Source organism: Neovison vison, chromosome 1, assembly GCF_020171115.1.
Source record: "Neovison vison isolate M4711 chromosome 1, ASM_NN_V1, whole genome shotgun sequence".
In the NCBI taxonomy this organism is placed as follows: Eukaryota; Metazoa; Chordata; class Mammalia; order Carnivora; family Mustelidae; genus Neogale; species Neogale vison.
In genome coordinates this window covers 130,845,638-130,862,144 of record NC_058091.1, presented here as the reverse complement: position 1 = coordinate 130,862,144, position 16,507 = coordinate 130,845,638, and the positions used below count along the sequence as shown (strand labels likewise).

Here is a 16,507-nt window from a genome sequence, read left to right as displayed (position 1 = left end):
GAATGGAAATAAAAGAGCAAAAACAAGTGTAATTTATCTCCTGTTTTATGTGCTACAACATTCTCTAATTTGGACAAATAGTTCCTTATATTTAATAAAACTACTAGGCTATAAGTCATAAGAGCGGAGCAGCTACATCATTTGCAAGACCCTGAGAAAAATAAAAATGCAGAGCTCCTTGTCCATAGAGTGGGAAAACAAAAATGATTTTTTCCTCTTTCATGATCTCTTTCTTGACCTGTCAAGGTTGTTTTTATTTGCTTTCGATGTCATGCTTCCTCCAGGAGTGAGGATGGTCACAGGTCAAGCGCTGACTGTGGTAGGAACACTGAGGTGAATGCATCCAAGCCCCCACAGGGCCAGGACGGGCGTGAGGGGCTGTCCTAGCAAGACGGGAGGTGACAGAGACCACATGGGGACCAAGGCTCTAAACCCTATCACGTGCTCCAGGGTCCCAAAGAACCCCACAAAAAGACACAAACTCAAAGATAAAATAGCTGTTAAGAATTTCAGAATGGCAATGACAGAGTATAGAACCCCAAGCACAGGTTCCCCTTCTGAGCATGGGGTTCAGGGTCTCATCCCTGAGGCTGACCCCATAAGAGCGTTAGGATTATAGGAATACACTACGCATCCAGAAACTAGTCAGAAGGAACATTGGAAGATGCCGTTGCTTATTTTAAAAGATACATACACACACACACACACACACACACACACACACACACACACACATGATTAGTCATTCTTTTAGAAAAGAGAACAAAAGTCAGCCTTTTTGAGGAGGAGTGGGCAAACTTTCTGCAAAAAAAGGGCAAATAGTGAGTGTTTTGGGTCACCTGTCTCGGTTGCAAGTCTAGTTCCCACGCAGCCGTGGACAATATGTAAACCATCAGGGGCAACAGTGAGCCAAGAAACCATTATGGACACTGAAATTTGAATTTTATATGATTTTCATGTGTCATGAAATATTCTTCTTCTTTTGATTTCTCTCCCAACCATTTAAAAATGTAAAAAACATTCTTAGTTCACAGACAACAAAAACAGGTGGCCTCTTGGCCACTCAAAGAGAGGGAAGCTGCCACATTTCAAGTCTAGGAAGCCTCAGTCACAAGACGCCTGCCGTAGATGGAGCGTCTGTGTCCCCTACGACGTGTGTATGTTTACACCTCACCCCCAATGTGATGGTAGTGGGAGGTGGGGCCTTGGGAGGTGATTAGGTCATGAGAGTGGTGCATTCTGCTCGCCCCTTCTACCATGTGAGAAGACAGCTGTCTACGAGCCAGGAAGCAAGCTTTCACTGGACACCAAACGTTCTGGCACTTGGTCTTGGACTTCCCAGCCTCCAGAACTCTGAGAACTAAATGTCTGTTGTAGAAGCCAGCCGGCCTATGATATTCTGTTCCTGCAGCCTGAACAGCCTCAAAGTGTGTTCATTAAGAGATTAGGAGCTCACAAAACCACTGGAAGGGCTGGAGGACTTGGACCTAGGCTGGGCTTTCAGGAACAAATCCCACAGCAACACCTGAGACCTGGCCCGCTTCAAACTGGCGCCTCTGTCCCAACCAGGAGCTGGGAGTCTGGAGGCTTCTGAGGGACAAAGATCTGGAGACTTGTGATGAGAAAGCTCCAGGCATGCCCCCGGCTCAGGAAACACCACGAAATCTCCCCAAGAACCACCCCTACAGAATCCACGCCCTGCTCCCTGCCTGGGAGGTCTGCTGAGGCCACACTCACGTGTGACCCTTGGACTGGCTGCCTGCCACCTCATTAACCCTTGCTGGGACCCAGAAGCACAGCTCTTAGTGCAGGAAAACAAACAACTGGGAGAGTAGAATGAGCAACCCCCCATCCATCCCAGGGAAATTCCCTAAAGAGCCCAGCACTGTGCCTGTCACCTAGAAAGTGCCCAGTACATTTCCAGCTAGAAACACACAATGCAAACTGATACATGTCTTCCCTCTTCGCATAGGGAAGAGTCAAATAGAATGGGAACGCTAACCTGTTTCTTTTCTTCTGGGTGACTTTTGTCCCCACACCAGAATGATTCCCACTATTATCTACCCAGCAATAAGACAGATTTTTTTTTTTTTTGAAGGAGTTGGTTTGCAAAGCAGCCGAGGAAGTGAAACTCCTGGATAAAGTAAAAGAATGCTCCCTTCAACGAAGACAGATGCCTTTATGACTTTTGCAGTAGGTTCACTGAAAAGCTTTATTTCCTTGCAAATACACTGCCCCTTCTTAATGATTAATTAAGCCAACAAAGCTCTAGAAATCTCAGAACTTTTCTGAAATGTTTTACTTTTGCTTCTCATGAACCATTTCAAGACTGGTGACATCTGTTTCTGCAAGCAGGTGAGGAGACCAGGGGTTCCTCTAAGCATCATCTGCCCGACTCACCTCAGAGGTAAAGGGGACAACATCTCACCCTTCTGCTAAGAAGCCTTCACTGGGAGATGCAGGCCTGGCTGGCTTTGTCGGTGGAGCATAGGACTATTGATCTCAGGGTTGTAAGTTCGAACCCCATGTTGGGTGTAGAGATTCCTGAAAAACAAAATCTTTGGAGAAAAGTTTAAAAAAAAAAAAAGATGCCTCCACTGGGATCCATGTGGGGAGCGCAGGGACTAGGTGACACATCTGTCATCAGGTCACGCCTTTGCAGGATTCTCGGTGAGCTATCTTCCCTGGCCTCATTGTTCTCACCTCTAAAATGGGGACTGAGCCTACATCCTCCAGCACCTCACAAACATATGAGGTCAGAAGAGAAAACACAGGCATAGACTGCGGACACCGCAGAACAGTCAGCTACTCTGGCTGCCCCCACTGCATCACCGTGGCAGGAAGTCCTTGCTAGTTCTGCATTTCTGGGTAAAAATTCTTACAAGGGCTGGACACACACATTTCCCTCTTTCTTTCTTACTTTTTTTTCTCTTTTTAAGATTTTATGTATTTATTTGTCAGAGAGAGAGCACAAGCAGAGGGAGCAGCAGGCAGACGGAGAAGCAGACTCCCCACTGAGCAGAGAGAGCCACGCAGGACTTGATCCCTGGATTCTGGGATCATGATCTGAGCCAAAGGTAGATGCTTAAGTGACTGAGCCACCCAGGCGTCCCTCCCTCTTTCTTTCTTACCAAAGAATGCAGTCTGAGCTGCCAATAGTGCAGTCCGCGGGCTCTGGGGTCAAGACCTGGGTGTTGTGGAGATGCCGTGAAATGATGCGTGGCAGGTGCACTGAACTCGGACAGTTCAGGTGTCCAGAAAATGACAGCTGTTATGAGTGCGGTGTCATTGCTTCTGTGACCAGCTGCCACCTCCGGTCCAGATGTTATGTCTCAGTGACGTTCCTGACATCATTTCTGGAATGTTCCACAGCTAGAGAATTTTCGGGGAACTGAAGAGTTCCTTGCAGCTTCCTGGTTAACACCTGCACGCCCCTCTAAGGGATGCCAAGTCTGGAGGCTTGCCTGTCCTGCCTGCTCTCTGAGAGGGTGTCAGCTGCTGTCCACTCCCCCGTGCCCCCGTCCCTCCATCAATTCCCTCAGGCACCCGGATGATGCCTGGTGCTGCTCACCCCCCTCCGGCCCCACACTGACAACGAGACAGGTAAGGCAGGACGAGAATGGCAGGGGAATGGGAGCAGCTATTCCCTTCGTCAGAGAATCCAACTCACCGGCTTTTCCTAATTCAGAAAAGCCGATGCTCTGAAACCTAGACTTGCTTCTTCACTTTGCCTTCGAATGTGCTTCCATTCAAACAGTAGCCAGTCTGGAGCCAGAAAAATGTGGCACACTGCCGCTTTCACTGCCACGTATTACCCAGAAACTCTGACCTCCTAGAATTTTTTGAAAATTCCAAATCTTGATTCTTACCCTGTCAGACAAAGCCACATTTTCCAATATTTTTTTAAAAAATAGACTTTATTTTTAAAAGTATTTTATTTATTTATTTATTTGTCAGAGAGCGACACAGTGAGAGAGGGTACACAAGCAGGGCCAGTGAGAGGGAGAAGCAGGCTTCCCATCTGACGCGGGGCTCAACTCCAGGACCCTGATATCATGACCTGAGCCGAAGGCAGACACTTAACAACTGAGCCACCCAGGCGCCCCCAAAATAGACTTTATTTATTTTTTAAAATATTTTATTTATTTATTTGACAGACAGAGATCACAAGTAGGCAGAGAGGCAGGCAGAGACAGAGGAAGGGAAGCAGGCTCCCCACTGAGCAGGGAGTTCGATGCAGGGCTCGATCCCTGGACCCTGGGATCATGACCTGAGTTGAAGGCAGAGGCTTAACCCACTGAGCCACCCAGGCACCCCAACTTTATTTTTTAGAACACTTTTGGCTCACAGCAAACTGGAGCGAAGGTACAGAGCTCCTACACATCCCCGACCCCTTCACCATGTGCACAGCCTCCCCAGCTGTTGACCCCCCCCAACCATCATCTTTAATGATCACTCTCATAAAATGAACTAAGGTGCAGAACCTTTTTTTCATGCATCTCATGGAATAACTTGCCTTGTGTATAGAGTCACACTCTAGCTTGGCAAAAAAATTATGGGAAGTGTAGCTATGCTTCATGAAACCATAATTCAACAAAGCTATCAATTTTGCGGGGCACCTGGGTGGCACAGTGGGTTAAGACGCTGCCTTCGGCTCAGGTCATGATCTCAGGGTCCTGGGATCGAGTCCCGCATTGGGCTCTCTGCTCAGCGGGGAGCCTGCTTCCCTCTCTCTCTCTGCTTGCCTCTCCGTCTACTTGTGATCTCTCTCTGTCAAATAAATAAATAAAATCTTTATTTAAAAAAAAGCTATCAATTTTGCCTCCTTCACTCCAAATTTCTACTTTTTCTCCAAAGAAATCAAACTCTTTAAGCCTGTAGCAGTATTTTTTGGGGGAGGTGGGGTTGCTGTTATGTGTTTAAGTAGGTTGTCCACATGGATCTTCTGTAAGAGGGAGAAAAATCTTTCCTTTCTCCTCTTCAGGACTCAGCATCTATCTCAAATTCGATCCCTTTCCTTTGTGGTCTGAGTTCTTCTCCTGCTTCTTTAGGATTATTCTCAGAACCACTAGGTTTAGTACTTCATCTCCAATAATCTGCCTCTCAAAACCCATGATCCACAGGGATATGTCCACGAATACTCTGCAGTCTATGTATTCCCGTTTACTCTCAACCTTCCGGTACTTCCCAGGTGTTGGTTTTTATTCTCCCAATGATCACCCTGAAGTCTTGTTTCTTTCATAGTCCCAAGACCAGGCTAGACACAGTGTGTTCCAGTTAAAGGACAGTTGCTCCCAGCTGCCTTACACAGGGCAGAATCCAGAGTCCTTCCAGATGGATAAAAGATGGGAAGGTCCACGCTGACTTGTTAAGGAGAAAGCCTCTGTTTTAAATTCCTTCCTTGAAGGAAGCTGGACTTGCTTCCCTCATTCCCATGGCATGGCCGAGCATTAGTGATCACCAGCCCAGGGCATGGGTTTACAACGACCAATCCCGGGTGTGATAGAACATGTTCAAGTGAATTATACCAGACTCCTAATCATTCATCGTCTTAAGTTTTTTTTCCAGGCTATCTTGACTCCCTACATAGAGGAATTCCTGGAGGGAAGAAGCCATCATATTCTTTATTCTCTCTTTCCTTTTGTTCTTTTTTCATTGCTGAGGTATAATTTTACTATAATAAAACTCACCCATCTTAGGTGTATGATTTGGTAAGTTTTAACAAATGTATTCAGTCTTGCAACCAGCTCAATAGTGATAAAGAACACTTCCATCATCCTAGAAAGCTTCTTTGTGTTACTTTATAGCTCCCTCTCCTCACTCCCCAATCCCTACCAACCACTGATTTGTCACTAGGTTTTACCTTTTCTACAATTGTATGTAAGTGGAATCACGCAGTATATAGTCTTTTATGTGTGGCTTCTTTCCCTTAACATGCTTTTGGGATTCATCCATTGATGTTTCAATAGTTCACTCCTTTTTATGGCTGAGTGGTTTCCCACTGGATGGATAGATAATTTGTCTATGCATTCACCAGCGGATGGGCATTTCAGTTGTTTCTGTTTTGGGGCTACTATGAATAAAGCCACTTAAATATCTGTGGGCAGGTCAGAGTGCGGACATGTTTCCTTTTGCCTTTGGTAACACAGAGGCAATCTAGGAATAGCTTAGGAGAAATGCTGCTGGATTGTACGGTATGTTAAACCTTAAAATTAAAGAAAAAAATCACACCCTTAAGTTTTCTAAAGTGGTTGTACAACGATACAGTCGTGCCAGCAATAAACGAGAGTTCTGGTTGCTCCGCATTCTCACCAGCACTTGGTAGTGTCAGTCTGTCACTTTCAGCCATTCTGGGATGCGCAGTGTTACTTCATTGTGGTTTTAATTTGCATTTCCCTTAGTAATTCTGTTGAGTTTCTTTTCATGTACTTATTTACCATCCATGTACTTATTTACCATATCATGTTGTTCCAGCATATTAGTACCACCCTTTCCTCACTGAATCATCTCGCAGCATGTCAAAAATCAACTGATCACACATCTGTGCATTTACTTCTGGATTTGTTCTTCTGTTTTACTCATTTACATGTCTATCCTTTTGCTAATACCACTCTGTCTTGGTTACTGTAACTTCATAGTAAGTCTGGAAATCAAGTAGTGTAAGTCTTCCAACTTTGTTCTTTTTCCTCCTAAAATGTTCTGGTTAAGTCCACTGCATTTGCATATAATTTTTAAATCAGTCTGTCAAAGGAAGGAAGGACGGACGGACGGAAGGGTAGGTGGAAGAAAGGGAGGGAGAGAAGGAGGGTGGAAGAAAGGGAGGGAAGGAGAAGGGGGTAGGGAAAGGAAAGGTACAAAGAAACAAAGAAAGCAGACTAGCCAGTCTGCCGGTGGCTACAACATAGATGAACCTTCAGGACATTATGCTAAGTGCAATAAGCCAAACACAAAAGTACAAATATTTTATGGTTCCACTTACACGAGGTTCCTGGAGTAGCCAAATTCATGGAAAATGAAATGGTGGTTGCCAGGGCTCAGAAGAGGGGAAATGGGGAGTTGTTTAATGGGTTTGGGGAGATGAAAAAGTTCTAGAGGTAGATGGTGGTGGGGGGTTGCACAGCAATGTGAATGGACTTCATGCCACGGACTTGTACGTCTAAAAAGAGCTAAAATGGTCAATGTTATGCATATCTTACAATAAAAAACATATTGTGCCATTTTTTAGGAGGGCCTGCTGGTAATTTATTGCAATTGCATAGAATCTGTTGTTCCATCTAATGAGAATTGGTGCCTTAAAAAGAGTGTTCTCTGATTGGTGGGTATGACATCTCTCTTCATTTATTTAAATCTTCTTTAATTTCTCTCAGCAAGGTTTATAGTGTTCAGTGTACAGGTCCTGCACATGTTTTGTTCAATTTTCCCCTATATATTTTATGTTCTTTGATGCTAGTTCCAATTTTCATTACTAGCATATAAAAATTACAAGATTTCTGTATATTGGTTTTATAGCCTTGCTAAATTTATTAGTTCTAATTGTATTTTTTGTAAATTCCTTAGGATTTTCTACACAGATGATTATGTCATCTGTGAATAAAGACAGTATTACTTTCCAATGTATACATTTTCTTTCTTTTTATTGCATTATTGTACGAATTAGGACAATGTTGAACAGAAGTGGCAAAGCAGACGTCTTTGCCTTGATCCCAATCAGAAGAAATGATTCATTCTTCCACTGTTAAATACAATCTTAGCTCCAGATTTTTTGTAGATGTCCCTTACCGGGTTGAGGTTTCCTTCCATTGCTAGATGCTGAGAGTATTTTGTTTTTGTTTTTGTTTTTAAACCATGAATAGGTATTGAATTTTATCATATGCTTTTCCTGCATCTGTGGAGGATCACAGGATTTTTCTTCATCGACATGGTGAATTACCCTGATGTTTAATGTTATATCATCCTTGAATTCCTGGAATAAAACTTATATGATCATAAGACATTTTTTTTTAATGTGTTGTTGGATTTGTTCACAAAACATTGCCAAATTTTTGTTAAGGTATCTATGTTCATGAACGCTGTTGGTCTAAAGTTTACTTATAATATCTTTGGTTTTGGTATCAAGAGCACAGCGGGGAGTTTCCTCCCTCTTCTATTATCTGGGTTTGTTTAGAACTGGTATTAGTCCTCCCTACATATTTAGTAGAACTTACCAGTGAAGCTGTTTGGGACTGGTTTTCTTGTGGGAAAGTTTCTAACTGAATTCAATATATTTATTGGATATGAGTATCTCAAATTGCTTCTTTTTAAAAAATATTTTATTTATTTATTTGACAGACAGAGATCACAAGTAGGCAGAGAGGCAGGCAGAGACAGAGAGAGGAGGAGGAAGCAGGCTCCCCACTGAGCAGAGAGCCCGATGCGGGGCTCGATCCCAGGACCCTGGGATCATGACTCAGAGCCGAAAGCAGAGGCTTTAACCCACTGAGCCACCCAGGTGCCCCTCAGATTGCTTCTTCTTGAGTAGGTCTAGGTGATTTGTGTATTTTAAGGAATTTATCCATTTCATCTAAGTTGTTGGATTTATTGACATGATATTGTAACATTCCCTTTTTATCATTTTAAAGTCTCTAGAATCTAGGGACGCCTGGGTGGCTCAGTTGGTTAAGTGTCTGCCTTCGGCTCAGGTCATGATCCCAGTGTCCTGGGATCGAGTCCCGCATCGAGCTCCTTGCTCAGCAGGGAGCCTGCTTCTCCCTCTGCCTCTGCCTGCCTCTCTGCCTGTGCTCACTCTGACAAATAAATAAAACCTTAAAAACAAACACAAAAAAGTAAAGTCTCTAGAACCTATAGCAACTTGTCCATGTTCACTCTTTTTTGTGTTCACTCTTGGTATCAATCATTTGTGTCTTTTTTTTTTTTTTTTTTTTTTTCTTTTTCCTCCTGGCTGGAGTCTGGTTGGATCCACCTGCCTAGAGGCTGGTCGATTTTATTCATCATTTTAACAAATTTTTAAGATTTGTTAAGAGTGAGCAAGCGAGTGAGCACAGTGGAGGAGAGAGAACTTTAGCAGACTTCGGCAGTGAGTGCAGAGCCTGATGCAGAGCTCTATCCCAGGACCCTGAAATCGTGACCTGAGTCAAAACCAGGAGGTGGATGCTTAACTGACTGCGCCACCCAAATGCCCCTTGACATTTTCAAAAAAATCTGCCTTTGGTTCTGTTTGCTTTCTTTACTGCTTTTCAGTTTTCTATTTCATTGATTTCTGTTGTTTCCTTCCTTCTGCTTAATTTGATCTTTATCTATACAGTTTCAGGATGGGAGCTTAGGTCATTAATTTAACACTTTCATCTTTTCTTAGTCAAGCATTTAATATCGTAAATGTCCTTCTAAGCACTGCATTAGCTACATCCCACAAATTCTGATATGCTGTCATATGTTTTTGCTCTGATTCAGTTCAGAGTATTTTCTAATTCGCCTTATAATTTTTGGCCCATGAGTTATTTAGAAGTAAGCTGTTTAATTTCTCAATATTTAAGGATTCTTCAAATATCTTTTATTGATTTCTAGTTTCTTTTGTGTTCAAAGTAATACTTTGTATGATTTCAATCCTCTCCAATGCATCGAAAGCTGTTTTATAGCCCACTTGGTCACTATCACAAGTGTGTATGAAAAGAATATTCTTCTGGTTGTCCAGGTGGAGTGTTCTACAAATGTCACTTGCGCAACACTTCTTTCTTGAAGTGCTATCTGCTCACACTATGTATTGATAAGGCACAAGTGTTGAAATCTCCACCGTAGTCTACGGCCATACCACCCTGAACGCGCCCGATCTCGTCTGATCTCGGAAGCTAAGCAGGGTCGGGCCTGGTTAGTACTTGGATGGGAGAAATCTCCACCGTAATTAACTTGCCCTGTTGTCCCTTCAGTCCTTTGTTGTAGGTATTTTGAACCTCTTATGAGGTGCACATATATTTAGGTTGTTATGTTCTCTTGATGAACTGACTTCTGTGATGTTGTGAAATGTTCCTCTTTATCTCTGGTAACATTAATTGTTCTGAAGTCTACTTTGATCGTTTAGTGTTAGCACGACACATTTTCCCTATCTTTGTATTTTTAATCTATTGGTATCTTCATATTTAAAAATGGGTTTCTTACAGACAACATACACCTAGGTCTTGCCTTTTTATCTAATTTGACAATCTCTCCCTTTTGAGCGCTTAGAACATTTACATTTAATGCTTAATAAGTTCAATATGGGTGGGTTTAAATCCACCTTCTTGCTATTTTTTATCTTATCTGTTCTTTGCTTCTCTTTTTATTCCTACCTTCTTCTTTTGGATGGTTTTTAATGATTCTGTTTCCTCTCTACTATGGCTTATTAGCTATTCCTGTTTTAGTTAGAGGCTTCTCTAGCATTTATTTTATATATTCACTTACCGTAATCATATTCGAATATTATACATATATAGTGTGAAACCCTTACAACTTCTGATTCCTCCTTCCACACCTGTACTACTGTCGTCTACAGGGAGCTGTGGCTGACTCAACCGCGTGTAACCACGCCCACGATCAGTATCCCCACCATATAGCAACCTGCACACAGAGCCCACTGCATAGGGCAAAGTGAGGAATGGAGTAATACATCCGTGTTAACAATGATCTCACTGTTTGGGGACAGGCTGACTGCACAGTCACCAGTTGATCAGCCACCAACCAGCCTTAGGTACTCCAAGGCCTCCAGCTGTGCCAGACATCATCCCTTTCTTTTTGCTGGATCATGGTGGTGCCTAGGAAACAGTCAGGAATTTCCATGGCAAAGAAGGGGAGATGGGAGGTGGGGCTTGGGACAGCAGTTATTTATCCAGCAGGCTTAAGAGGAATTTCAGTATTTTTATGCTGGTCAGCCATTCAGGTGCGTGCAGCTGTGTACATGCCCTGGAGATACGGAATGTGAAGCACTTCCCTATAAATGCTTCTCTACGGAGCCCTCAAGGATGTATGGCTTGTGTGCTAACATTACAGCAGGACGGAATTCTCTGAGGGCATGAGACAGGTATCTAGGTTGGTACAATGAAGAAGGCAGAGCAGAAAGAAAATATTCACAAGTGTGTTATAAATAATAATGGCAGGTATTTAGTACTTGCTATCGATCAAACACTGTGTGAGGCAAGTCACATCCATGATCTCTAAACCTCACCTCCACCCTTCGGAGCATATTGTTATTCTAATCTGCAGATGAGGAACAGGAGGCACGGGAAGATTAACTCCCCCCCATCCCCCCTACCCCTTCCCCCCCACAGTGCAAGGCAGACCTGTATTGTGTCCATCTCACTCATCCCAGCACCCCCTTTGATCAAGGCTATTCCTTCCATTATGTGAAGAATTTGTTACCCACAAGTGTTTCATTTCTGTGAAATAGTGTCAGCAATAGCAAATAAAGCCCAGGCTCATGCTTCAACTCTCTGGAATCCTGAAAGCTCCCCTTAATTAGCCTTCTCATTCTAGAATAGGAATCATGCCTTGGAGCTGGAGGAAAAACAGGGGTTACCAAAGTTCCATGATTATGGGAAATTAGCCTCATAAACATAGCACTCAAGCAACCCAACCCCAAATCCCTTAATTGGTGCCACAAAGTATGATCCTCAGAAGGCATGGCCTCTCGGGGGCCTGCGGTCTTCCTTAATTTAACATTGTCCAGATGCTGGGTATAGCAACATTTTATTTTATTTTTAATTCATCTGACAGAGAGAGCATAGGCGAGGGGAGAGGCAGAGGGAGAGGGAGAAGCAGACTCCCCAGTGAGCCGGGAGCCTGACACAGGGCTAGATCCCAGGACCTGGAGATCATGACCTCCGCGGAAGGCAGACGCTTAACCATCGGAGCCCCCTAGGCGCCTAGCGACTTTTTAAACTGGAAGTGCTTCCTGCCTTTTATTACTACACCAAAGGACTAAAAGTAAGTTTGAAGTTTATATTCTATTTTATGATGGCATCCTTTCTCTTAGGTGACCATACTGGGTTTCTGGATGGGAAACTGACTCAACTTGCTCAGTAAAGATGAATCCAACTTGCAGCCCCTTGAATCTGACAAATCTTACACTTTTTCTTTCCTGAAAAGGAGCAATAGAAATCACTGGTGTCAATCCAAATATCCAAAAGCTGTGAGGACTTTCCATGAGACCAAACTCCCAAATCTATGACCAGAGTAGGAAGTACAACCGCAAATGTAGTAAGTGAGATTTAGTTTCAAAATTAACACACCTGCCGGCTCAGTTATAACAACTCAAAAGCAGGCTACATAAAAAGAAATCAACCTCATAAACATACTCAAAAACTACAAATAGATTTTTTTTACACTCAATGCAACAAAGCTTCACACCAGAACTCTTGGACTTACACAAATTCATTAAACATAAAAAGAAAGTGTCCTCAGATAGGAGTAAAGACCTTACACACACTTTCATGGTATTAATCTTTCTATGCAACATAATATATAGGTGTTTAATATTTTTTTTCGAAGCCAACTTAAAACATTTTATGTAAAATTTGCCATTTGACAACTAACTTTCACTAAAAGGCTCAAGATTACCCCATCAGCCTTACTCCACAGTGACAAAGACTTGGAGATCACTGATCTAATTAAATTTTTTTTAAAAGATTTTATTTATTTATTTGTCAGAGAGAGAGGGAGAGAGAGCAAGCACAGGCAGAGGCAGAGGGAGAAGCAGGCTCCCCGCCGAGCAAGGAGCCCGATGTGGGACTCGATCCCAGGACGCTGGGATCATGACCTGAGCCGAAGGCAGCCGCTTAACCAACTGAGCCACCCAGGCGTCCCCACTGATCTAATTAATAAATCTGAGTGACAGGTTCAGTTTCCCATTGAATGTAATCAGTGCCCTGGGCTCTGCACAGTAGCCACCTTGACAACATGTAAATTAAAGCAACCAAGACCAGTCTAAATGTTTGAGAAGTTGCCTTAACTTCTTTTTGCTCACAAATGCCTCTCCCTTAAACTTCAGCGCAAGTGCTGTTCTCCTGTGGCAGATTAAAAAACCGTAGCCACATCCTCTTTAAGAGTAGGAGAGAGAGGAGGCAGTGGGCAGGAGGACAGAGCAGGTTTCAATTTTTCCTCAGCTGCTTCCAACTTCCTTATGTTGGCTAAGATTCTTCCAAAAACCTCACATTTAACTGTCAAGCACTCTTGGTTTTGAAGGTACTGTGAGATTTGGGGGTACCTGCGTGGCTCAGTTGGTTAAGCCGCTGTCTTCAGTTCAGGTCATGATCCCAGGGTCCTGGGATCGAGTCCTGAATCCAGCTCTTTGCTCGGCAGGGAGCCTGCTTCTCTCTCGGCCTCTGCCTGCCACTCTGCCTGCTTGTGCACTTGCACGCTCTCTCTCTCTCTCTGATAAATAAACAAATAAATAAATAAATAAATAAAATCTTTCACAAGGTACTGTGAGATTTTGCTTTTTAGGTCTTCATGTGAAAGGTAAAATTGATCACTGCAATGAACTCTGGTATATAATTAATAGGTATCAAGACATAAGGCAAGTTTATTTATGAATCAGTTTGAATTTAACAAAATAATAGGTGGGAAATGTTCATTTTTTTCAGATTTTATAAAGGAGTTCAGAAAACTTGGTGGATAATGCAGAGATTGTTATGAAATGGTAGACACTACCACGATATAAGTCCATTCAAACGTGTCCACAGTTAATAATAGTTTGTATGGGGGCGCCGGCTAGCTTAGTCAGTGAACATGCAGCTCTTGATCTTGGGGGTGAGTACGAGACCCACGACAGGTGTAGAGATTACTTACAAAAGAACAAAACAAAACAAAAACACCCTTATAAATAAATAAATAAATAAATAAATAAATGTCTGTATAGTTGTTAAGAGCAGGGGCTCTAATTTCAATCTTTGCACTGTTTGTAGGACGTTGGGAAGATAATTAAGCATTTTTATGCCTGAATTTTCTTATCCATAAACATTTATCACCTAGATCATTCAAGGAATCATACTAAGCACTTTGGGGACTCAGATAAACATATCTTACTTTCAAAAAATTTTAAAACCTAGCTGAGAAACAAGCAATTGTGAGTAAGTAATCATAATACAAGAGGGACCTGCTGAAAGAGCAGGAGCCCTGGGCCAAGAGTGCCCAGACTCCCTTCGAGAACGAGAGCAAGTTATTTAGTCCCTTGAGCCTCAATTTCTTCATTGAAGAAAATACTAGTGAAAATACTAGTCTTTACACCTCAGAGTGTTTCCTGACAACTAAATATGCTTATTACAAAGAGCTCATGAAAACCACAAAGAGATACCACTTCACACCCATAAGAATGGCTATTACCAAAAACACACATAAAAAAACACCAGAATATACCAAGTATTGCCAGAGACATAGAGAAACTGTATCCCTGCTGCACTGCTGGTGGAAATGTAAAATGTGTAAGCCCTGTGGAAAACACTACGAAGGTTTCTCAAAAAATGAAACCCAGAGTTACCTTATGACTGAACGACTCCAATTCTAGACATACATCCACAAGAAGTGAAGACAGGGACTCAAACAGATCTCTGTACAGCCATGTTCACAGTAGCGTTATTCACAACAGCCAAAAGTTGGAAATAATCCAAATGCCCACTGACAGATGAATGGACGAACAGATATGGAATATATACACAATGGGGTATTATTCAGCCTTAAAAGAAATGAGTTTTTGATCCATGCTACAAGATGGATGAACCTTGAAAACACTAAGTAAAATAAGCCACACAAGCGCGTGCACGTGCACGTGCGCGCGCACACACACACACACACAATTCTGATTCCACTTCTATGAGGTCCCTAGAATAGTCAAATTCATAGAGACAGAAAGTGGAGTGGTGATTACCAAGGGCTGAGGGAAGGGGTAAATGGAGAGCTGCTGTTTAATGGGTAGAGACAGATTCAGTTTGGGATGATGAAAACCTTCTGGAGACGTATAGTGGTGATGGCTGTACAACAATGTGATTACTAATGCCACTGAACTATGTACTTAAAAACAGCTAAAATGGTCAATGTTGCTATGTATACTTTATATATGTATATTTTTAAAAAGTTCGGCCTGCTACATAGTAAGTGCTCAATGAATGTTAACTATCCTTAGTGCTTTTAAAAGAGTTCAGCAGAGAAAATTGTTTGTGGCCAGTAGATCATAAATGTACGCATGAAGGTGCCACCTGAGGTAGGATTTAATATGGATAAGATGGGCAGCAGTTATAGTACTTATAAATATCAGTATTTTGTGAATCAAAAATTAGATGTTAAGTGACAGGGGCTTGCAAATCCTTCTGCCAAAACTTAAAATGATAAATTGACAGCTGTTGTGCTAGGCATGGGGGTTATACTGATAAAGATATAAAACCTTCTCTCAAAGAGCTCATAAACCAGTGAAGGAATCTAAAACACAAATAGATAAGCATGGAAAATTAATATGTGCAAGTGTCAAACAAAGCCTCCTTCCATCTAAATCTATTTTATTGGATAGTTTGCAGTAGCTGGTATTATACTTAAAAATCCGTAAAGAACTCTGGTTACATTTTACTTCTCCTCCTTGTGCGGGAGCCATGCTCATCTTCTCTGTACCCTCCCAATTCTGGGGCATATACTGTTGAAGCGAGCACTCCGGTTAGATGATCTCCTTTCCCCACCTATTTTATTTTTCGTTAAGTCGACCAACATACTTCTTTCCACTTATTTCTCTCTTCTACTGAAAACCCAAGTATGCCTTTCACTTTTTAGTTTCTTCCACTCAGCAAAATCATTGAAATCACATTGAAAAACAAAACAATAAATTAAGTTACAACATATAAAACTGCTGATGAATTCAAATAGCTTTTGACCTACAAAAGCAGTGATTCCGCATGGTTCCCCATTATGTAACACCAAAGTCCTTAAGATTTTTAAATCTGAATTTTCATATATTTAGAAATTAAGTACAATAGCAGTAGTAAGATTTCGTATTGGCAGGTAAACTGTTGATTTCCAACTTATAAATCTGAGAGCTGTTTTTTATACCTAAAGCCCAAGAGCCATTCTGATCTAAAGCCAGTCAACCTTTCTGTCACTGTTGGTTACTTATTTTAAGTTTCATTTCTATCTGAAACCCACCTTGGAATCTTCACCCTGAGTTTTTAAGATTCCAAATATTGTTAACTAGACAGGAGGTAATTAACATTTAATGGCCAACTTTCACCTGAGTGACCTATCATACAACAAAAGATACTACAAACAAAAAGGAGACAACTGACACACAAAACATGGGTCAATCTCAAAAATACGTGGGGTGGAAGAAAGTACATATTACAGTATTCCATTTATATGAATTCTGAAAAAGATACATCTAATCAACAGCAACAAAAACCAGATCTTGGTTGCCTAGAGAAATTGGTAAAAGGGGTATATGAGAATTTTGGGGCGTGATGGAAATGTTCTCTATCTTGATCACAGTGACGACTTCATCGGCTGGGGT

The 16,507-nt window shown here is 42.1% G+C and overlaps 1 non-coding gene across 1 annotated transcript; it reads right to left on the bottom strand.

Annotated features, from left to right (window-relative positions):
• Nucleotides 1–15,547: 15,547 nt before the first annotated feature.
• On the bottom strand, nucleotides 15,548–15,659 carry LOC122898262. Its single transcript, XR_006382941.1, has one exon. It is a non-coding gene; the product is annotated as a U6 spliceosomal RNA (small nuclear RNA).
• Between the last annotated feature and the right edge of the window lie 848 nt (nucleotides 15,660–16,507).